At 44.6% G+C, this 23,877-nt stretch overlaps 1 protein-coding gene across 1 annotated transcript in view; it reads right to left on the bottom strand.

The window, feature by feature from the left end:
• PRKAG1 (protein kinase AMP-activated non-catalytic subunit gamma 1) overlaps nt 1-23,877 on the bottom strand; it is a 242,857-nt gene that overhangs the window by 218,261 nt on the left and 719 nt on the right. The window lies entirely within an intron of this gene.

The following is a 23,877-nucleotide window of genomic DNA, read 5'->3' as shown; positions in this document are numbered from 1 at the left end:
GGCCAAACTGCTCCATCCCCCACTGGCACTGCCACCACCCTAAGTAGCCTGCAAATGGTAGGCCAAGCATCTGCCTCCATTGCAGGCCATCGTATTACTAAGCTCTAGAGTGAAAGTCTGAGGGACTCTCATCACTAAGGTGCACAAGGAGGCCAGGGAGCAGCCTCTCTTCAGGCCCTCTTCTTTCTCAGAAGGTGGGTAGGACATGCACCACCCTTCCTCACAAGCACTCCCTTCACTAAGGGCATCATTAAAAGTCAGGCAAAGTAGAATTCCCATATCAAATCCCGCTCGACTCATTCACAAATGCGATAGTGTTTTTGCAACTAATTTTCCAGGGTGTGTGGATACCGGACATAATTTTGCTGGGCAGAAAAAACGTCTGGTAAAACTGCTTTATGATTCAACTGTAACAGCAGCCAGGTCCCCCCACCCAACCTCTTTTTCTGGCTGGAGAAGAGCATGCCAGGACACCTCTTCCCCTCTCCCTTTCCTTCCCTTCCATGTGGTAAATGGAAGAGTTTTACCCCTTGGAATTGAGATTTAGGTGTAATTTTACATCTAGTAAAATGAGGTCTGCCTAGTTATTCCCATCCCATCCATGGGGTTTAACTTGTTTTTGCACCATACTGGTGGAGTGTTACCACACAGTACTGTTCAATTCACGAGGGCCCAAGACTCAGAGTGAAGCCATACTTCTATGTACAGCTCATGCTGCCTCTGCTGAGTTATCAAGGGCAGACTATGTATCTTCCTGTACCGCAGGCCCCTGTATTACTAATTTGTACAGTGGAAGCTATGGAGCTACCCCTCCCTGGGGCATTTATTTCTAAGGTGAAAGAGGCCTGCGGCAGCCTCTTAAAAAGGCACTTTTTACTGTGCAGCAGAAGCAGACATAATACAACATTTACTACGGCCAAAGGGAGCCATTACAATCGCAGGCCCTATTGTTACTAAACTGCTGAGGGAGAGCAGACAGTGCTTTCTGCCTCAGTCACTTTCCCAACTAACCTGCATAAAGGAAACCATCCAGTCACCCCTTTTTGAGTACTGAAAAGGAGAAGTTATGCAGCAGCTCTCCCTGTAGGTCAAACCTTATTGGGTTACAACCCATTGTACCAAACAACAAACATAGATCACAAATATTAAGATTAAAAACCAATCTATTTTACAATAACAATACTGCAACTCTTAATTTGAATAAGCAGACATGATAAAAGAGTGCAAAACACATATAGGTTCTTCAACAAATCTACAATATAACCATTCGAAAACTGATGGATGTTATCTGGCTGATGCCAATAACACCAGAAATATAATATAAAACAAAAACTGTCTGAACTATACCATTTATTCTGCATTTTTATTTATCTATTCATAATGTGAGTAGTTTGAACCTATGCTGCTGTTGTGGGTTCTTTAAAGAATAAATAATGCAAGATTAATCACCAATGGCACCCAACACAAAAGCTATCCAAGATCATTAATTAGATCAATGTATGGATTTCATGGCTGCATCAAAAAAACGGCACAACAGCAGCGGTTACTGTCCGATTAAAAAGAAAAAACCAGAGTTGTCGATCTTCACATTTAGCTCACTCCTTTGATTTTGTTTGCATAGGTCTAAGGACCCCGAAGAAATTCACAGTAACGACGAACAATGTCTTCCATTAAATTGTAGAGTGGACAATTGGTTATTCACAACTACAGTACAGCAATGAACCTCTTCATCAAAAAAACTTAGATCAAGTTGTTTCTGAAGTGTTGGGCTAGAGTGGAGTTATGGAGTCAGCATTAGCTTGTTATATTCTTGCCAATATAGTAGTACTGCTTCAGCTACCGAAAACTAGTTGTAACGTAACAGTAGTGTAGATTTCCACCCATTAAGAAAATTTCGAAGTCTGTTGCTTTCTATTTAAGTTCAATCTCCAGTCTACTGCTCCTGTATAATTCATGCCACACACATCACAATTGCTTTCACCTTACAATGAAAAGCCAACACAATCAGGAACGCGGACAGTCCTTTTTATGTGCTTTTGGATATTTTCAGACCTAACATAGCAGTGTGAACTTTCCAAACAATTGCTTTAACCCCTTTGCTGCCAGGCCTTTTCCTCCTCAGGTGCCAAGCCTTTTTTTGGGTTATTTAGGGCAGTTCGAGCTTTGTCCACATAAGCTACCCACACCAAATTTGCGTCCTTTTTTCCCCCAACATCCTAGGGATTCTAGAGGTACCCAGACTTTGTGGGTTCCCCTGAAGGAGACCGAGAAATTAGCCAAAATACAGCGAAAATTTCATTTTGTTAAAAAAACAAAAAATGGGAAAAAAGGGCTGCAGAAGAGGGCTCGTGGTTTTTCCCCTGAAAATGGCATCAACAAAGGGTTTGCGGTGCTAAAATCACCATCTTCTCAGCTTTCAGGAACAGGCAGACTTGAATCAGAAAACCCAATTTTGCAACACAATTTTGGCATTTTGCTGGGACATACCCCATTTTTACTATTTTTTGTGCTTTCAGCCTCCTTCCACTTAGTGACAGAAATGGGTGTGAAACCAATGCTGGATCCCAGAAAGCTAAACATTTCTGTAAAAGAACCATTTTTCTCAATGTTTTACTCTGTAACTTTTTCCTGCGATGTCAGATTTTTTAAAGCAATATACCGTTACGTCTGCTGGTCTCTTCTGGTTGAGGGGATATATAGGGCTTGTAGGTTCATCAAGAACCCTAGGTACCCAGAGACAATAAATGAGCTGCACCTTGCAATGGGTTTTCATTCTATACCAGGTATACAGCAATTCATTTGCTGAAATATAAGAGTGAAAAACAGGTATCAAGAAAACCTTTGTATTTCCAAAATGGGCGCAAGAGAAGGTGTTGAGAAGCATCGGTTATTTGCACATCTCTGAATTTCGGGGTGCCCATACTAGCATGTGAATTACAGGGCATTTCTCAATTACATGTCTTTTTTACACACTGTTTTACATTTGGAAGGAAAAAATGAAGAGAAAGAAAAGGGGCAATAACACCTGTTTTGCTATTCTGTGTTCCCCAAGTCTCCCGATGAAAATGGTACCTCACTTGCGTGGGTAGGCCGGATGCTCACGACAGGAAATGCAACATGGACAAATCACATTTTTACTTTGAAATCTTATGTGTTTTTTGCAAACTGCCTAGCTGTAGATTTTGCCCTCTAGCTCAGCCGGCACCTAGGGAAACCTAGCAAACCTGCGCATTTTTTAAAACTAGACACCTAGGAGAATCCAAGATGGGATGACTTGTGGAGGTCTGACCAGTTTCTGTTACACAGAATCCTTTGCAAACCTCCAAATTAGGCCAAAAATATTTTTTCCTCTCATTTCAGTGACAGAAAGTTCTGGAATCTGAGAGGAGCCACAAATTTCCTTCCACTCAGCGTTCCCCCAAGTCTCCCGATAAAAATTATCCCTCACTTGTGTGGGTAGGCCAAAACCCAAAATAATCACGTCTTCTTGCTTGCCGTGGGATAAAAAACAAATTGTGTGCCGGGGGGAGAGCCGAAAGACTGTTACCCACTTCAGTTGGGGTGGGGGCATAACCAGGCCCATACTGGTTGGTAGCCACCTCCCCACTATTTTGTTTTTATTTTTTAAATTCCATGCCATCTTGTACACTTTCTGCCCCCACCCCACCCCTGGGGTTTGGATGGGGGGGTAATTGCCCCATCTGCCCACTGGTGGGCAGAACATCTTTGGCCCCATTTATTTGGGGTGGGGGTATAGCCATACCCTCACCCTCTTATTTTGAAAAAAAATCTTCCTTGGTCTCTGGTGGGCTTTCTGCCCCCCTTGGGGGCAGATGGGCCTTCCAAAAATAGGCCGAACTTCCCCCAAGGGGACAGATATGGCCAACAGTAATGTGCCCATGGGGAGCGACCGTTGCCGAAGGAGCAGCCACCCCCAAACAAAACACACACATACACCAATCCCTGGTGTCTAGTGATTTCTGCACCCCTTTGGGGCAGATTGGCCTAACAAAAATAGGCTGATCTGGCAGAAATGTCCTAAATACAATTTTCCCCCCAGGGGAGCGACCCTTGCCTAGGGGTTCGCTCACCATACATCAAAACATAAAGTAAATAAAAATATATATACATTCCTGGTGTCTAGAGGTTTCTGCCCCCCCTGGGCGATTCCCCTTCCAGCCCTGACCTGGTGGGGTGGCCCTCGGGGGGGGGGCGCTAGCGCTACCCCCGAGGGACGGTGCACAGACGTAACCATTACGTCCGTTGCGGTAAAGGGGTTAAGTTACAAGTCCCAACTCAGTCACTGATATTTACAGCATACCCAACTATCTGCATACTTTAATGTATTAAAAAATGACAACATATTATTAACATAACACTTTTTTCAATCTTCCTTTGATCCGACTTTGAGACTCTAGTCTTATTTCTGTTAATGGTCAGATAATTTACCTTGCTATAGATAATATGTCAACAAGTCAATAAGCACAAATAGGCTTCTGATAGAAAGGGACCACAATTCCTTACATACCATAAGGCCAAAATCATTACACGCCAATTAAGGAGGAAAGTCCTCCACTCATCTTAAGGTCAAGGGAAGATCAACCATATAAAGTATGAAAAGTGTTGGTGCAAATATCCTTGTCTCAGGCCATTGGTTTTCACCAAATTGTCCGTATCTCCACCATCCCTCTCCAAACAAACCTTGATCTATGTATTCTTCCCAAAGGTATGGATAAGTTTTAAGTGACCGTATTGATAACATCAAGTTTAACCCACAATAGTTCTCTACTGACAGGGTCAAATGCTGTGGAGTAATCTACCAAAAAGAGTGATATAGGTTCTTACCCAACTGGGTAGCTTTCTTAGTCAAAGAACAAAAATCCATTATGATATCCACTGTGCAGAATCATACTTTAAACCGTGCCTGTTGAACTGGTATAATTTTAGGGTCAATGCAGTCTGCTAGATGCCCAAGTATTACACAAATAGCTTTCCCTCACAGTTGAGCAAAAAAGGAATTCTGTAGTTATAGGGACAAGTTCTAGGTCCTTTCTTGTGGACAGGTTGTGATGTAGTGGGGTGTGGGAACCACATGTGTATTGATATTATTGGAGTATTTACACATTATCAATGACTGTAGATACATGTGTATTGTTATGATTTGTCCTGACACACATGCTGCCCGAACAGCCAGTGAGGATTCCTGACAGCTAGTCAGTTTACTGTTGGAGTCCGTACTGGCGTGTCGAGGCATGGGTCATGACCTTGCAGAATAAAGTTTCTTGTTTTGCGCCACCATCATTCTTCGTTACATTTGGCGACAACCTGGACTTGTCCAACTGACGCTGGAATTCATCAAATTTGATGCTTTTACTTTCGCCCAGTATTCTTTGGTACATTGGGTGCCATTGCTACTGCTAATCTGCGCAAGCAATTTTCCGATGAGCCTAACATTATGCTTGAGCACCATAGCTTTTGCAAACGCAAACAACCACCAGAGGAGAATGTGGAGGAATGTGTGTTAGCCCTTAGAGTTTTAGCTGCAACATGCGAGGTTGGTCCCTACCTTGACACGTACATTTGGGATCAATTTTTGTTTAACTGTTATTCAAGTAAGGTGCAGGAAAGACTCTTAAGCTGCAGAAATCCAAAGTTGACCGAAGTTATTGATTAAGTCAGAAGCATTGAGAGATTATTAATTTCCTCTAAGATATTGCATCAGGATTCTAGTGTCAATGAACTAGTTTCTACAGCAGAGTCTTTGGAAACTGTATGTGCTGTTAACACTAAAGGAAAGCCATTCAGAAACATCAGCAGGAAAACATTTAGCTCCTGCTACAGATGCGGTTCAAAAAGTCACCTCAGCAACTTTGCCGGCTGTCCCTCAGTTGGCAAGAGGTGTTTTTTGTGTAAAAACTTGGGGCACTGCCAAGTTGTATGTAAGAGTATTAAACAGCCAATGAAGAGTGGTAATGTGTATGTGGTTTTGTGTGCAGAATCTTTAAATAATGTTGTACTCACCTTGGAACGCACCAATCAACCCAAGCATGTTAAAGGCCCTATGTGTGAGACTCTGTTAATGTGTCAAAAGTTGGTCATGGCGGATAATGGATCACCCATCACCATTTTAAGAGATACCACATTTTATCAATGTTGGGCCACTTGCTACACTTTGACTCCCACAGATGTCAACTCCAAGGCATTTGGGGAAAAGGATACTAAAATGCTTGGCTACTTCAATTCTAAAGTTTTGTGCCTTAGTAGTGCAACATACACCAAAGTATATGTTGCTGTTAAAGGCAGGAATATTATAGGGTGGCAGGACCATGCAAAAATGGGTTGATATCTGGTTCCTGGATATGACAACACTATTGTGGTCGGCGATGTTTCGGTTTCATTTGTTGGGGATAAACAGGAAACAGTTGATAACATTTTGGCTGATTTTAAACCATTGTTTAGTAAGCATGTGGGGAAGGTTAAAGGGTTTGAACACCAAATTAATTTGTTCCCTAATGCTCAACAAATAGCTCAAGGTCCGCCTCGTGCCTCGGCGTGTGAGAGAAGAGTTAAAGAAAACACTTGATGAATTGTTGTCTCAGGGTTTCATTCAATCCACAAATTCTTCTCAGTGGGTGGCATCGATAGAGGTGGCACGCAAAAAGTCTGGCAAGGGAAAATTATGTACTGACGTGCGTGCTCTCAATAAAAACATTGTAATGGATTGCCACCCACTCTCCAAGATCCATGGCCAGTCTAGCTGGGGTAACGTGCTTTCCACAAATAACTTGAGATCCACTTATCACCAGGTCACACACACACTCAAAAGACTTAACATTTGTGACACCTTATGGCTCTTACAAATTTCTTAGATTGCCATTGGGTCTGGTGTCTGCCTCCAGAGTGTTCCAAAAAATCAAGAACAATTTATTTGGAGATACCGCTGGTGTGCAAGGGTACCAAGACGATATTTTGATTTATGCTAAGGATATGAATGAACACAACAACATTTTGAGAAAGGTTTTATCTAATTTGATTGAAAAAGGTAGGACGATAAGACGGGAAAAATGTAAGTTTGCTACCAACAAATCAGAATATCCTGGTCAAACTGTGCTGTGTAGTGGTATAAAACCTAAAATGTTTCATTAATGTAACCAAAGAAGCAAAGGCACTACTGTACAGAGATGCATTATGATCATTCCTATCCCTAGGGCTTTGCTGAGTACTACGCATGCTTAATCTCAAAGTATGTGCAAGCTGTATTAGTTAGGAAGGGGCAGAAGTTTGAATGGTCGAGCAAACTAGAAAAAGCTCGCCTTTGCATCCAGGACCCTAAAGCCATATGAATGTAAGAATAGCACCATAGAGCTGGAAACTCTAGCACGTGTATGGTCTGCACATACATTTATAATGTACATATGGGGTGCGAGGTTTGAACTGAGAACAGAACACAAACTGCTAATGCATATCTTCACTAATTGTAGTCATAGTGACATGTCTGCAAGGCTCACCAGACATGTCAAAAGTACAGGAGTAAGATTTCACTATCAAACATATTCCAGATGGTAAAGAAATTTCATGCTGACTGTTTGTCCTGCATGGCTCTAAATGTGGATAAGGAGGATGACGATGTCATACAAGATGATGTGGAATGTGTGGCACTGTTGGATGCTGTGGCTGAGTACCAGTCAGCTTTAAGTGAGCAGGACTGGAAGAGTGATTATGCAGAAGACTGTACTTTGGGGAAGGTTATCAAATACATTGTACAGGGTTGGTCAGAAGGGAGGTGTAACTGAAAAACCTTTTCTTAAGTAGCTCAAGATTTATCTGTGACTAAAGGAACCGTACTCAGAGGAGATTGTTTTGTTCCATCTACAAAGCTGTGCAATGTTATAATAATTGGGGCGTGGGCTGGCCGGTTCGCAATATGGTCACCATTTCGTGAGACTCTGTGGGACTGGAGAATAAATCCTGCATTTCTCCTGACCCCGCGACCTATCGGCTGCTGTGGACGTGCTAGGGCAGCATGCTTTGAGGTCCTGTAGCAGAGGACAGAGAGTCAGACCTCCTGCTGATTGGTGGCTTCGCTGAAGAGGAAGGTGGCGGGCCACGGGGCTGGTAGCAGCCTAGGGGCCAACAGCGGAGTGATTGCCGTCCCTGCCTGGGGCCTTTTGGCTGGCTGTGCTGCTGGGGTGCTCCTGTCCTGCAGCAGCAGAGCCGCTGGCCTGGGAGCGCTGGAGGGCTCCCCTGCTGCTGACAGAGGTAGAAGAGAGGGCCCGTCGCATGTGGTGTTTGCTGTGCTGATCGCATGACGGGCAAAGCGTCAGGCCTGTTTGAAGGAAGAGCAGCTTTGGCTGCAGCCATGGAAGAAGGCACAGCTTGGATTAGGACCTCAGGACACGTGGGGTGCGGGTGGGGGGGTGTCCCAGAGGAGTGATGTGGTGGTGAAGGCCTCCCGTTGCCAAGGAGCTAGGCGCTGCAGGGGTTGCGCTCCAAGGCGGACTGCTGAGAGGCGTGCCGTGGGATAGAGCACAGAGCTGCACTTGACTTTTTCCTGTGGACTGGATGTGACCGCGGCCAGAGCGGAGTGCACGTTCGGTGAGTGGAGCACATCTTGGGCCTGACCTGATTGTACCTGCAGGAGGGAGGATCATCGTGGGGGAGTGCTGGCCGATCTGTGACCTGACACTGGCACAGAGGGCACAGATGACGCAGCTGTGAGACCCCGAGACACTAGTGCTGCTCTGGAGCCAGTGAGCTGGAGGGGGCGTGTATTTGGGCTGCCTGGCCCCAGTTAGCTAAGACCTGGCTGGACTTGGTTGTGACATAAGAGAGAGCGCTGCTCAATCAGTTTCAGAGGGCGGTGGAGATTCCAGGGCTGCCAGGCAAGGGGGAGAGGGCACTCACGTAGCTGCCCTCGTCTGCAGCCGTAATCGAGTGTGGTGTAGAGCACTCTTACGCTGGATACGAGAAATAGCAAAGCGAAGGTTCACCACGAGTGAGGGATTACTGATCTTGAATATTGCCCTACCTGTGGTTTGACCGGCCACGTCGGGTGACTGCCAGCATAGGGAAAACAGACCATAAGCAAACAAAACTTACATTTGATGGCAGGAAGAAATCCGGGCACGCTAGTAAAACGACTTTGGACAAGGTTTCAACGGATTCAAATCCAGAAGAGGAGGCGCTATCTACGTCCATTAAGGCCATGTTCTTGGACCTCAAGCAAAGCCTTGCTGGCACAGACACAAAGTTGGACCATCTCACTGATCGCATGGATCAGTTAAAAGATAAGGAAGATGACCATGATACCCGGCTTGATCAGGTGGAGACCCGCACTTCTGACTTCGAGGATGGGCGCCATGCTTCTGACGAGCGACTTCTTCAGATTCAGTGTGTGCTCGAGGTGATACGTAATAGAAATGAGGACCCTGAGGCGCACTCGACACGGAACAACTTCCGCATGCTAGGTAACCCTGAATCCACATACATTGGCTGTATGGAGAACACGCGGAGGTCGCTTTTTGCCTGCACCCTGTCCTCGGTGCTGGAGCGGGCGCACAGATCTCTTGGCCCACGGCCTCCACCGGAGATTCCGGGCCCATCACAGTACGCCTGCTAAATTATAGAGACCACGATACGGTCCTCCCCCTGGCCAGAGTGCAGTCTAGTTGTCTATAACAACAACAGACTTACCATCTTTCCAGATATCATCCCTGGCGTTCAGGCAGCACGCAGGGCCTTTCTGCTGGTGAATCGCTTGCTGAACCAAACTTTTGCTAAGTACTCGTTAATCTACCCAGCAAAATTTTGGATTCAACACAACGGAAAGCTGCATTTCTTCACAGATCCCAAGCAGGCTGCGAAATTCGTAAAAACTATCCCCAGGAAATCTGAATTAGCTGTCCCAAAGGGTAACTGAGAGAACAGGGTCCACCTGAGTGACAATGATTGAGCATAGACTGTTCTGGTCACATGCTACATAGCTGGCTGTCCTCTGTCCCGGACAGTTATGCATTATGACTGAGGGCTGTCTAGCTCAATTGGGGGGCCAGCGTGGGTGGTATGTGGGGTGTTGAACACTGAGTTTAATGTTGTTGAGTTGCCCTTGCTCCCTTCCTTTTTCTTCCCTGCACTCATGCGTATTGGGCATCTCCCTGGAGGGGGCGGTGAGACTGTAAGGTTTGAGTGATTTTGCATGTTGCCTCAAAACAACAGTACAAAGCTTTGCTGCTTGTCCTGGAACATAAGGGGGCTCAATGATATGTGTAAAACACGCTTGATGTCTGCATATGTGCACCAACATGCCATAGATATTTGTATGCTACAGGAGGCCAATTTGGCTACAGAGTCGAGGTCACAGCTGCAAGCGTGTTGGATGGGAGAGTGCCACATAACTGCGTATTCTTGCTATGCTCGTGGAGATACGATCATTAACTGCAAGGGGTTGTTATAACGTACTAGGGCGGCTGTAATCTGCGACCAAAGGGGCGCTATGTTCTGATCACAGGTGTGCTTTTCGATCTGCCATTCAGGCTGGTGTTGGTTTACAGCCCTAAGGTGGATGACCCAGAATTGTTCGCGGAGGTATGGCGCTTAGTGGGCACACTTGGATCTGGGACGTTTCTATGGGGGGTGAATTTAATGTGGTGTTTGATCCAGCTGTGGACAGTGGTAGTTGCGCGCGACTCCCACACCCAGCCGCTGTAAAAGTTTTGAACGCTACTATGACGGAGCATGCCCTAGTTGATATCCGACGTGCTAAGCATGGTACGCTTATGGTAGACACCTGCGCCAATACTGTACATAATAGCTGGTCCCGCATTGACTTGTGAATTGGCACTAGAGATGCAGAGCTCTCGATGGTCGAAGTTAGACATCTGCCGCAAACATTATCAGACCACTCTCCTGTGTTTTTGGAGCTGTGGATTCCCAGGAATGTAAGGAGAACCTTTACATAGCGTCTCCCCCTGGGCGCGTTGCGCAACTAGGTACTCAGGATGGAGGTGCGTTAGGCTATTGTTGACTATTTTATACTCAACAAAGGATCGGTGTCCTCTCAAGTATGCTCTGGGAAGCTTTTAAGGTGGTCATCTGGATAATATGTATTTCCAAGCAGCAAGGTGTGCTCCGGGCGCTTTGCCGCAAGTTGGCTGCGTTGGAGGGTCAGCTTGCAACTCTGGAACGTCGCTTTTACAAGTCCCTAGACAGTGCCCTCCTAGCAGAGGCCAGTGCAAAATGTCACAGTATGATGAGGCAGTGCAACGTGAAGTCTGTTTTTTGGGGGAAGGAGGCGACTGGGAGCGCTATGGCGAGGGACAATGCGCTGGCAAGGCGCTTGCCTCGTTGCTATGTAAACATTGGGCCAGCGACTATATAGTACAGCTCAGATTAAGTTCAACACATTATAAAGGACTTTTATTTCTCTCTGTATTTTTTGATGAATGGTCCAGACCCTGAATGTTACACTGACTATTTTGATATGATCAGCCTTCTATGGCTGGGGAACGGACACAGGCAGTACCTGGACTCCCCATTCTCGGAGGAAGATGTAATTCGGGTGATACGTGGGCTTCCAAGCATCAAGTCGCTGGGAGTTGATGGGCTTACAGCAGCCTTTTATAAGGAATATACGGAACTGCTGATGCCGCATTTGCTAGATATGTTTGGTATCGCTTAGAGAGGCACTCATTGTCACTATATTAAAGCCGTGGAAAGATCCTAGTTTTTGTGATTCTTTTAGGCCGCTGTCATTATTAAATGTGGATAAGACTCTGGCAAAGCTGACTGCATCCAGACTACAGCCTCTGTTCTCTACAATTGTGCTGCCGAACCAGACGGGGTTTGTACCTGGCTGCTCAACTGCATATAACTTACGCACTTTCTTTGCGATGGCCCAGACGATGGACCCAGAAGGTCGTGCTGCGCTGATTTTTTTTAGATGCTACCAAGGCTTTTGACTCCCTCACAGGGCCTTTGTTCACACTGCTGGCCCGGTTAGGACTAGCCCCAGGTTTATTCAATTGATTCTATTACTTTATTCAAACCCAACAGCGAGATTGAGAATCAATGGGTGTATCACTGAATCCTTCCTGATCTCCAGGGGCTGCCCACTCTCACCGTTGATTTTGCGGTGGCAATGGAGCCACTGGCTGCGCGATTGTGACAGCATCACAATAACAGGGATTGTATGCTGATGATGTTACCTTGTAAGTGCAAGACCCACATAATAATCTGGAACCTATCATATTAGAGTTCATGAGGTTCGGTCAGCTTTCAGGCATTACAATAAAATGGGTGAAATCGGTTGTATTTCCACTGACGGACGCCACGGCCCGAACGCCTCAGAGTACCTGCTTTACTGGGCAACAGAGCCAGTGCGCTACCTGGTGATCTGGCTGTGCAGAGAAGTGAATGACCTTTGGATTGAAAACTATGGTAGAGCAATCTCATAGTTGGAGAACAAGATCGCAGCCTGGCGTTCTCTTTCCCTCTCGCTCAGGGGCAGATCTCGATCATCAAGATGGTGGTGCTGCCTAAATTTTTATATTAATTCATTAATAACCCCTATGACTCTCACTTCTTGTTTTAAAAAGAGGCTTAGCTCGTTGTTAATATCGCCAGTCTGGGTGGGTAGGCAGCCCAGAATCTCATGGTTTTCAGCTGGGTAGCCCAGGCGCAATTTGCTTCTGGATCCATCCTATTCGTTATCTGCCAGACGCCGCCCCTGAATTTGACCGTGTGAGCTCTCCGGGGCATTATTTTTTCCCTTGCATCGTCCGTGAATGAGAATTGACATGGTAGCACGTACGACCTTGGCTTGACGGGTGCTCTTTCGCTGTACTGGAGATTTAACTCTGCATGAGGTCTATGCCGCTTCTAGACCAGGCCGAGCTGCCTGTCAAGGCGAAGGGTGATGTGGACTTAACACTGTCCTTCACTATTAATGCCTCAAACTCCTGATCAATTGTTTCACTGATGACATCTATCAATTGTTTCCACTTCATCTACCTAAAATCATATTTCTGTGTGTGTTTGCATTGCATATAGTGCATTATTTTTAAATTAGAGGACCTTCTCTCCAGTAATGTATTGTTTTTGTCCTTGATTCCACACCATACAGCCTGTGATGTCATTCTCTGTGGTGGAAAACATTTGGAAAGGAGCCACATAGCATGAGTAGAGGAAATACTATATATATATATATTTAATCTTTTGTCATCTACATGTCTTTGCAAGTCCCAAAACTATCAAAATTCATTCTCAGGTGTTAAACTGGTACGTACCTTCTACATTACAAGCTCCTTGATCTCGGGGACTAAGGGATAGTTATAAGCAAACAGGAACACATAGCTCTACAGATAATTATAAGAACTGCAGACCAAACATGATCACCCTTGCTCATCCTTCCTACTCCCTAAACTGTTGCACCACAGCTTTTTCTCTAACATAAGCAACCACTGAAATTACTTGAGGTAACGATTGATCACTATGTCCACAATGATACAGAAAAAAGTTAATTTCAATAGTGGGAACACTCCACAAATGTGCAATCTAGAACCCTGTTTGACCTGTACTTCAAAGGTGGGTAGAGTGTCCCAACATGTCAAGCAGAAATGTGGTACTCAAACCTCTAAATAATGCACCATGCTTGTCCTTCAAAATAGTGTTCCTCTATTTGCACTGTTTCAGATTACTGGAAACAACCTGATAAATGAACCAGTGTATAATAACTTCCAATTTCCTGCTATCTCCTTTCAGATTTTGTGAGAGAAGATAAATATTAAGGCCACCTGTTATCACATCACCTTTAAAGTTTTGCATAGCTTCCAAGAAAACATCTTTCAGACCATTCTTACAACAGTTACTTAAGGCAGACACACCTTACATAAGAAGAGTGGCTTACAGTTAATGGCCGACTTTGCTATCAAACAGTCTTTGAACGAGGGATGAAGAGTAACATAACTTGGCTGAATTATAAACGATATAATCCCTTTTTCATCAACCATGAACAGGGGAAGTAGTTCACTACCAATAGGGTTGAAATCCATTTAAATTTTACAATCTCCCATGTTGTCGTTAAAAAAGGAAATCATGCTCACTGAGAAAATTATGGCGCATTTAATTGTCTGTCATACAAGTTAGGTCACTTACGTTCAAGGACAATCTTTTGCAGTGTCTAGCAGATGAATTGTTATCACTGTTTATGTTAGAGTTTATTTCGCAATCTGTGCATGCTATAAATGCCACTGAATTCCTGTGGATTGTTATGGTCAGTCTTTAGCACTAGATCACCTGTCACCAGTCTTAGTCCCGGGCCTACCCACCAATACCAAATTCCAGTTTACTCAATCTGATGGTTCATTAGTTGCATCCCTACATATGTTCAACTTAACCACTCATCTCCCTTGCACGGGATATTGACTAGTACAGTCATTTTAGGCCAAGCCTGCATGGGCATTTTCTAGTGCACGGGCTCTCGCTTGCGAGACTTTTGTGTTCAATAAAGGACTTGGAACCCACCCACTGCTTCCCACTTGGTGGTATTGTTGTCACTCTTCTTTGCTGCCTTCTAATTGGGCAACACTTGCCATGCTTCACTTCCTTTTCTTTCTGTGGAGCATGGACCAAGCACAGCTAATTTACTTTTATAAGTGTTCCCCTGCTGTCATCCATGCACGTGTTTTGAATCAGGTACTATTTCTTCCATCCCCAATCTGATAACCAGAACTCAATGCCAGTGTTCTAACCTGTGACACAATGTATGTTGAGTTGGCTACCCCCAATTGGCATATGCTATCTTACTTATAAGTCCCTGGTGTAGGGTACTACGGCTACGCAGGGCATATAAGTTAGCTTGTCCACCCAGGACTGCTGCACTGATTGTGCCATCCTATGTGTGGCAAAGTACAAAATGGCTCCCAGCCTGCCACTGCTGCCTGGAAGAGCAGTTTTAAAACTGCTAATTTGACACTGCCATTTAAACTAACAGCAAATACGCCACTTCCCTTAACTATATAAGACTCCCCTAAAGAAAGCCTATTGAGCCCTAAGGCAGGGAGCTGTATATTATTAAGTAGGACACATACTGAAATATGCCCTAAAAGTAAAACTTCCAAATTGTTGTTTTTGCTGTGGAAAGGTTGGTAGCCCAATTGGCTAACACACAGTTACTGGATGGCCTCTCAGTCTGGCTCACTTCTGAATGGGGCTACTAAAATGGGTATTTCAATGTAACCAAACTTGACACCCAAGTCAAATTTAATGTCACTTTTAAGGAAAGGCACATTTTAGAAAGCTGCCCCTATTCTGTCCAGTGGCCTTGCATAGTTGCAGGCCACCAGAAAGCCTTCTACCCTCCTGGGGAGTAATGTGAACAGGTTCCAGGCTCAGGAACAATAGTAGCCTACTACAGAGGGAGATAAGACATACCCTTTGCAGGCAGCCACACAGGGCGTCGGCCCAAAAGGCAATCTTCAAAGGCAAGCTGCTTTTGGTGGACACATCGCAGTCACACTCATGTAGGGCTGACTTTTGTTCATGTAGACATGCTGCTGACGGGAAGAGAAAGAGAGGGGAAAACAGTGACCAAATACGTTTTCCCATGGGCATGTAAGCCCACAGGTAGCCACACCTCCAGAGTGGGCTTTCAAGCTACTACCACAAGGAAGGCTTCAGAAATCTTGAGAGTGGGCAGAATAGTGCCATCTGGAATTGCTAGATGCCACACTTAGCTGAAAGTCATCACAAGGCTGGAGGGATCCTGGTGGCCCATTAACTAGTGACTTCATCATCACCTAGTACACTTTCTGGGCATAAATATGGCACCCTGGACCTCAGATCACGATAGAACTGGAGAAAGCAGCATCTCAGGACTATCCTGCAGACCTCTGGATCTGGCAAAGAGAGGCTGCACTCGTTGCGGGACTGCACCTTTCACACCTTGGGCTAGCAAAGAGAGAGCTGTGAATATGGGTCCTGGCTCGAGGAAATGTCACTCCCGAGCCCCATACCAAAGAAGTGACTCCAAGGGTCAGTCGGCTGACTGCCTGAAACCAGCACCATGGCCATCAAAGCTGAAGTAGCCCATTCCGGCAAGTCGGTGGCCACATTCTGCAAATCACCAGTGACTGCCGACGGGAACCCCAAGAGACCGATCCTCGATGGACAAAAGTTGCACACGAGTCGGCTGGACCCCGGATTGTCATCTGAGACCAGATTAGTCACCAAACACAGACAGCAGCCTTCACCAAAGGATATCTCTGGACTCACCGTGTACAGCGATGGGTAGCCCAGCCACATCTGGCCTTCTACTGGCTCAAAGAGGACTTCAAGGGACACCGATCCCTGTAGCCAGAGTCACCCCACCTTACCCACGGACCAAGGATTAACTGCAAGGAACCCCCCCCTCCCCAAAGTTGACCACACAAAACCCACAGTATCTTCACATACTGCATTCCCAGCATCAGGACTGCTCAACTGAATAATATGGTGGTCTTGATGAAAAGTAAAGAACTACACTTCAGGGTTGAGCTAAAGGCTTTACAAACGAGCCTGACTGGACCCAAGACAGTTTCGCAAGTGTATTACACAGTAAGGTCACAGAACCATACCATACAATACACCACAATTCTCACAGCTATGACTCAGTGAACGCTGGCTTCGTCATTCTATTTTTTTTTTCCTGGCAGAGTTTACCCTAATGTGGCCATACGTTTCAAAGGGCTGTGCGAGCAAGATGCCACCTTGCTTCCAGACATCACGCTGGAGCCTATACTGCTTGCAATACGTTGCTACATGCTAGAAGCTCTCACCCCATTACACAAAAAAATGCTATCCCGTTTGGGGAAATGATTTGGGTAAAAAGAAACTGCAGCAATAGCAAACTTTGTGATTTGGATTTGAACAAACTAGAAAACAGATTCATTCAGAGAGGATACTCTGCACAAACTATAAGTAAAGCCAGAAAGAAAATCAACAAAATTCAAAGAACATCCCTCCTAAAAAACAGTGTACTAAAGAGTCGGACATCAAAAGGGTTGGTGCCATTCTGTACCCCATTCAGTCAGAACATCTATAAAATCCTTTGTAAAAATTGGGGTATATTACATACTGACAACACTCTGAAACATCTTCTGCGGACCAAACCCATAATGATCCACAAGAGAGGTACTACTATTCGAGATCTTGTGTGCAAAAGTTTTTTACCGCCATCGAAGGAGAAACCGATTACTTGGTTATCCACTAAACCCATTGGTTTTTTCAATTGTAGCAGATGTAATGTATGCTATCTTGCGCTGCACAAGACTTTCAGTTTCGAGTTCAATGGCAGTAAAACATATAAAATTCAAGACTTCATTAATTGTAATACCAAATATGTAGTCTATATACTAATATGTGAATGTGGGAAGATATATGTGGGGAGTACAGTTAGACCTCTCAAGGAGAGGATTCAAGAACATGTACGTGCGCTTAGAAATAATGATCCATTATCACCTATAGTACGCCATGTTAGTAGCGAACATTCTGGAATAGAGGTCCCTAGGTTGAAATATATGGGTATTAGTCAGACACAGGCACATCCTAGAGGAGGCAACCGTGAGTTACAACTCAGAAGAAATGAGGCTAAATGGATACTCAGATTAAAAAGTATACGAATGGGAATGAACATTGTTCACGAATTGCATTATTTTCTATGATTCCATACGGTTTCAAAAAACATATTATATTTGTCTGTGTCATGTTTTATGAATGACCAACATATGTGGCGACAATCAATGGAGTAGACTGATGTATTTCTGAATACATGTCATATGACCTGTTTGTTATATTGCTCTCTGAACCATGTCTTTCCTATGTATATGACACCTTCTTGTAACACAGTGGGTATGACACCACTTACTAATGGACACTAAGGTATTTTGTTGAATCTCGGACTCCCTTGTAGTCATACTACAGTAAACTTTTTCATTGACAAGTATGAATGGATATATTGGACAGGTGACTTGCACCTTCGAACAACTTTCATTATATCTTTCTACGACTTTACTTTGCTTGATATCAGATATAAAGATAGCTATATTCACCAACTGTCTGATCATGAATATTTACCAGATGTCTCACTTGGATATCCCTTCGTTACATTGGGAGATATTCCATTATGATTCTAGGAGGCCATTTGGTAATCCTCCTGTCTCTTTGTACTGAAAATATTGGGTCCATTTTTGTTTTGATCTAACTCTGTTCGCCGTGTTATTATGATATAACACAGCTGACAACATTTTAAGATGGCGACCTTAAACTAGATGCTACTCCATATATGGATTAGCGTCACCGTTTTTGACTGATGTGACTTTAAGGAATAAAATTATCGACATTCCAAGATGGCAGCCGCAAATAAACTGATATCGTGGATGCGGACATACCTGTTTTTTTTCTGGAGGACGAACTTTATTATGGACAAAACCTATTAACTTTTATGGTGGGTAGAAATGGTGCATTGCACCTATTTCTATCATTGACTACTCGTAGTTTTTAACACATGCACAATGCGCGCATTTCAGTGTCGCGCTATTGCGGGTGGTGTGGTGACTTCTTATATTCGCGAGGGCTCCATGCCCTTTGCAATTTATGTATTAGAGGGGTTTAATTCCCATTTTTTACATCGATATCCTGCCTATTAGGCATCGCTTACTAATGCCGGCCGGTAACTCTAAGATGGGGGCCATCTATTGATGGCTACCATCATGTAGCCTTGCTTTACAAGAAGGAGGAGTCCTTCTTCTACTACACCTTCTCACATATAAACGAGTCTCAGAGGCACTCGGCTTTTTGAAGCCGTTACTGAAGGTTCGACCGCCTGAGGACACACAACTTTTAAAGGTATTCAGAGATAGGAGACAGGGGGGTTCTTTCCAGTATATATTTCACTTTTTAGAAGCCATTTATAATTAGCTTTAGTTTTATCACCTCTAACTTCCCAGACGGTGTGGGTTGTTTAGCAAATCTATTTCTCCTATTTGGACCATTTTCTGAACCTTCCTTATTTTGGTTCTTTTCAGGCACCTTATATTTAGGTATTAGACTGACATTGGACTTCTACAGATATGTCTCATAAATGGAGACATTTAATTACAGGTTAGTGAGACTCTGGATTAATCTGCATACAATACTTTGGTGCATTTTTTGATCAAGGGATACTTATGATTCCCCCTTCTTACAGATTTTTCGTGATGATGCGATGAGCTTTGGACTTACATTATCAACTTCAAATAAAGATTATCAAAAAAGAAATATTCAAAGGTATATAATCCAATATATCTCTTCAGTTGTCAATACTTCCACTTGGGATTGCAGTCACAAAATCATTAACTATTCACAATATCTGACTTTCTATGATACTTTTCATAAATTCTGGTTCTTTGGAATGGAATACAACAATTATGCATGAGGTTACGTTGTTCATTGTTGTTCTTCTCACACTAGCTTGGGCTAGCACTTTTTCCATCCTTTCATTCTCCTTCCTTTTCTTCTTTTTCTTTGGCTTATATAACATTTTTTGTTTTTAAATGAGGATATCTAGAAGCATGGTTTCTGTTTGTTTCTTATCACATTTAATAATTGGTGACATATCTCTGTGGTATCTTGGTGCACTTTATTTTAATGACACTTATATCTTCATTTCCATGTCGATATATTGTGGGATATTTAAAAAAAATATATATATATATATATTATTTATCAATATTTGGGATATTGGCAGCACAATAGGTACAAACAAATAATTTAAGATTTGTCTTGTCAGCCTTGATAAAGTCCCATGTTGGGACGAAACACGTGTCGGCTGAATCTGGATGAACCGGATAATTATTTTCTCTATTGGATGAAGACAATTCTTTCTGCTTCCATATCACCAGAGTGGACAATTTCTGTCCCTATGATCAATTTGCTGGACTTTGTATGAACATGCTAAGGGACTAACTACTCTTCTGTTGATTTGAATATAGATTTGTCTAATTTCTGGTAAAAAAAAAAAAACATTTTCATGTATGGACAGGGAATTTGGTATGGAATTAAAGTTGTATTGTCAAGTTTGAAAACAACAATTTTTCTTATTATATACTAAATGTAATGACTTTGATTTATCAATTAAAACTTCCTTAATTTTTTAACTATCAATGTTTGTACTGATACCACTTTTTGTAGGAATTTTTATTACGGTTCTCTTGCACAACTTATTGAGTTATGACCATTTTACAATTGATAACAGAGTGTTATTACTTTCTATGTGTGCTCCATTCTCATCTTCTCATAAATTTAATTTGCTGGTACAAGCTCGCTTGTGCCGACACACATGCTTGACAACAGGCATGTTTTGAATGTATGAGCACCTATACAATACTCAGTATTATAGGAATGTGCGGCAAACCTTAGGTTTCTGTTGTCAATTTCTTGTAGTAGACTATTCAGACCAATTTTCCTATATAGCCCTATAGCCCGCTGCTAAGGCCCTGAAACAGAGTTAGAGGCCCACGACGGTAACGGCCTTTAACAACAGGTACAGCCTGAGGCTTAAGGGCTATTGGAACATTCCACCAACTACTTAAAACATTCCACCAACTAAGGTAGAACATTCAAAACTAAAAACAGAGAAACATACATTAGAATGTTGGAGCTTCGGTCTTATATCAGCCATTGTAAGCCGGGGCTACTCCATTTTCTCTAATGGAGCTCTCAACATTTCAATGTTCTAATACGAATTATACGTTGGGATTTGTTGAATAATCAATTGCTGATGTTATACCAGACACCATAAGACTAATCACATCACTGATAACAATAACAATTAAACAGACAATTCACATAACTGCCACCAGAAGCCAAAACAGAATACACATTGGCGATGGAACCATGTCATATAGGCTCTCTGAGTGGTATGTGCGAGCAAGGCCCTGAAAGACTGCTGAAATGTGAAATTATCTCATATACGGAGCCCACATGAATAGTGCCAGTTTGATATTGGCTGTATAACAAAGCTACGTTCATGGAGAGGTCTAACAATGAGAATTTGGAAGCTGTGATGAGGTGATCCAGGCCGCGACTGCAGAGGTGTATGAGGGAACTTGAAGTTATACGAATGTATCTGGCAACGTACGGGTTAGGTGAAGGGACAATGAGTGGGGGATTCATCTTCCCGGTTTGTAAAGAGGTTTGATGCCATCTATGTGGCGTTTTGTGTCGTCTTTTGAACAATGTAGGGAGATCTACATAGGAATTCTTAAATGGACTGTGAAAGATGAGCAGAGAGCCTATAGACTGCTTCGGGTGGTCTATTTTGTGATGTGACAGATTTAAGAGTGGTCTGTAGGGACATGTACTGTTTAGAGATATTGGTTTGGCATATCTGCAGATCTGTTGGTGCATTGTTGACAATCTGTAGGTAGAATAAGTAGGGTTCGTTTGTGGTGGTCTGAGGGTGGATTGGTATGGAATGTTCAAACGTGGTCTGTAGGAGTGTGATTTTTGATGACATGCCTAGGCGGCCTATTGGAGGAATGTTGGGGTGTCATAAAAAGTGCTAGGGGTGGGCAGGGGTTGCGCACTTTTGAGGCAGCCTGTGAGAGATGGCAGTTTTAGTTTTCTAGGAAGGAACTAGGTAGCTGACAACATGCAGAATATGGAGAAGGAATTTGAGTTGAGGGCGCTCTCTGGAGGTTCGTTAAGAAGTGCTGGGTGATGTAAATTAATGTTTATTATGCTCTTTGGGAAGATGTGTGGAGCTCAACAAGGCTGTTCTGCGGATTTGTTGATATTTCAAAGGGTGTTTTGGATCTTTCGAAAAAGTTTGGGCTAGTTAGTGGAATTTGTCTGAAATGGCTTGTGTTGTTCAGAATGGTCTATATGGGATATCTGCAGGTCTTTTGGGAGCATCTTGGGTGGCCTTGTGGCAAATTATGTAGGGGGAGATGGGGGTCTGTATGAAATGTTTGAAGGTAGTCCTCAGAAGTCTATCTTTAGTGCAGTAGTGCAGCAGGTGTAACAGTAACAGGTCTAGTGGTCTGAGGGATCCATTCCACTTAAATTTTACCATAGGATTCAGGGGAACAGCAATTTTCTTTGTCTTTTTACATCATCAACTGCTCCTTCAACACCGCCACCTTCCCGGAGAGCTGGGAGCATGCCGAACTCAGCGCCCTCCTGAAGAAACCCTCAGCAGACCCCACCGACCTCAAGAACTACCGCCCCATCTCACTCCTCCCGTTTCCTGCCAAAGTCATCGAGAAGACCGTCAACAGACAGCTTGCCACCTTCCTTCAGACCAACGGATCCCTCGACCACTCGTAGTCCGGCTTCCGAGCCAACCACAGCACCGAGACTGCCCTCATCGCAGCCACTGACGCTATCCGAGCCCTGCTCGACAACGGGGAAACAGCTGCACTCATCCTCCTGGACCTCTCCGCAGCGTTCGATACTGTCTGCCACCACACCCTAGTGCAGCGCCTCAGCAACATCGGAATCCAAGAGAAGGCACTAGAGTGGATCACCTTGTTCCTCGCCGGAAGAACCCAGAGAGTCCGCCTCCCCCCGTTCAGATCCGAGGCCACCGAAGTCATCTGCGGCGTACCACAAGGATCGTCACTCAGCCCCATCCTCTTCAACGTCTACATGAGCCCCCTCGCAGCCATCGCACGCCAACACAACCTCAACATCATCTCCTACGCCGATGACACCCAGCTGATCCTCTCCCTCACCAATGACCCAGCCACCGCCAGAACCAACCTGCACGAAGGGATGAAAGACGTAGCCGAGTGGATGTTGAACAGCCGCCTGAAACTGAACTCAGACAAGACGGAAGTCCTCATCCTTGGATCATCACCCTCCGCCTGGGACGACTCCTGGTGGCCCCCTGCCCTGGGCAGCGCACCCAAACCAACGGACCACGCACGCAACCTGGGCTTCATCCTGGACTCCTCCCTCTCGATGACCAGACAAGTCAACGCCATCTCATCATCATGCTTCAACATCCTACGCATGCTCCAAAAGATCTTCCGATGGATCCCCACCGAAACCAGGAAAACGGTCACCCAGGCACTTGTCACTAGCCGACTGGACTATGGAAACACCCTCTACACCGGAACCACGACCAAACTACAGAAAAGACTCCAACGCATCCAGAACGCCTCCGCACGTCTCATCCTCGACATCCCCCGACACAGCCACATCTCCGGACACCTGAGAGACCTGCACTGGCTCCCCGTCAGCAAGAGAATCACGTTCCGCCTCCTCACCCACGCACACAAGGCCCTCCACGACCTGGGCCCCAGGTACCTCAACAACCGCCTGACCTTCTACATTCCCACCCGCCAGCTACGATCGACCAGCCACGCCCTCGCCGCCGTTCCACGCATTAGAAAAGCCACCATGGGAGGAAGATCCTTCTTCTACCTGGCAGCCAAGACTTGGAACTCCCTCCCCATCCACCTCCGTCTGACCCAAGACCACCTCTCCTTCAGGAAGCAACTCAAGACCTGGCTGTTCGAGCAGTAGCGGTCCCCCCTCCCCCCAGCGCCTTGAGACCCTCCGGGTGAGTAGCACGCTTTACAAATTCTTGATTGATTGTCTGCAGTAGGGCACAGGGCATCCTTAGTCTTTGGTTGCTAGTGTTCCTGTTCAGGGAGGACCTGGCCTGGCAGTTCGGGTTGGACTGTTCCCACTGGAGTAGAATTGGGATGCTTCCCCTAGTTATTACTAGTGGCCGACATGAATTAAAGTATTCCATCTATCACTTTGTATACTACAGAGCACTCCTAATACAGCACTGTTTTAGGTTTGTGTGTGTGTGTGTGAAAGTTGAATGAAGCAGCCTCTGTGGGAGGCTGA

Source organism: Pleurodeles waltl, chromosome 4_2 (assembly GCF_031143425.1).
Source record: "Pleurodeles waltl isolate 20211129_DDA chromosome 4_2, aPleWal1.hap1.20221129, whole genome shotgun sequence".
In the NCBI taxonomy this organism is placed as follows: Eukaryota; Metazoa; Chordata; class Amphibia; order Caudata; family Salamandridae; genus Pleurodeles; species Pleurodeles waltl.
This window is presented reverse-complemented; position numbering and strand designations above follow the sequence as displayed.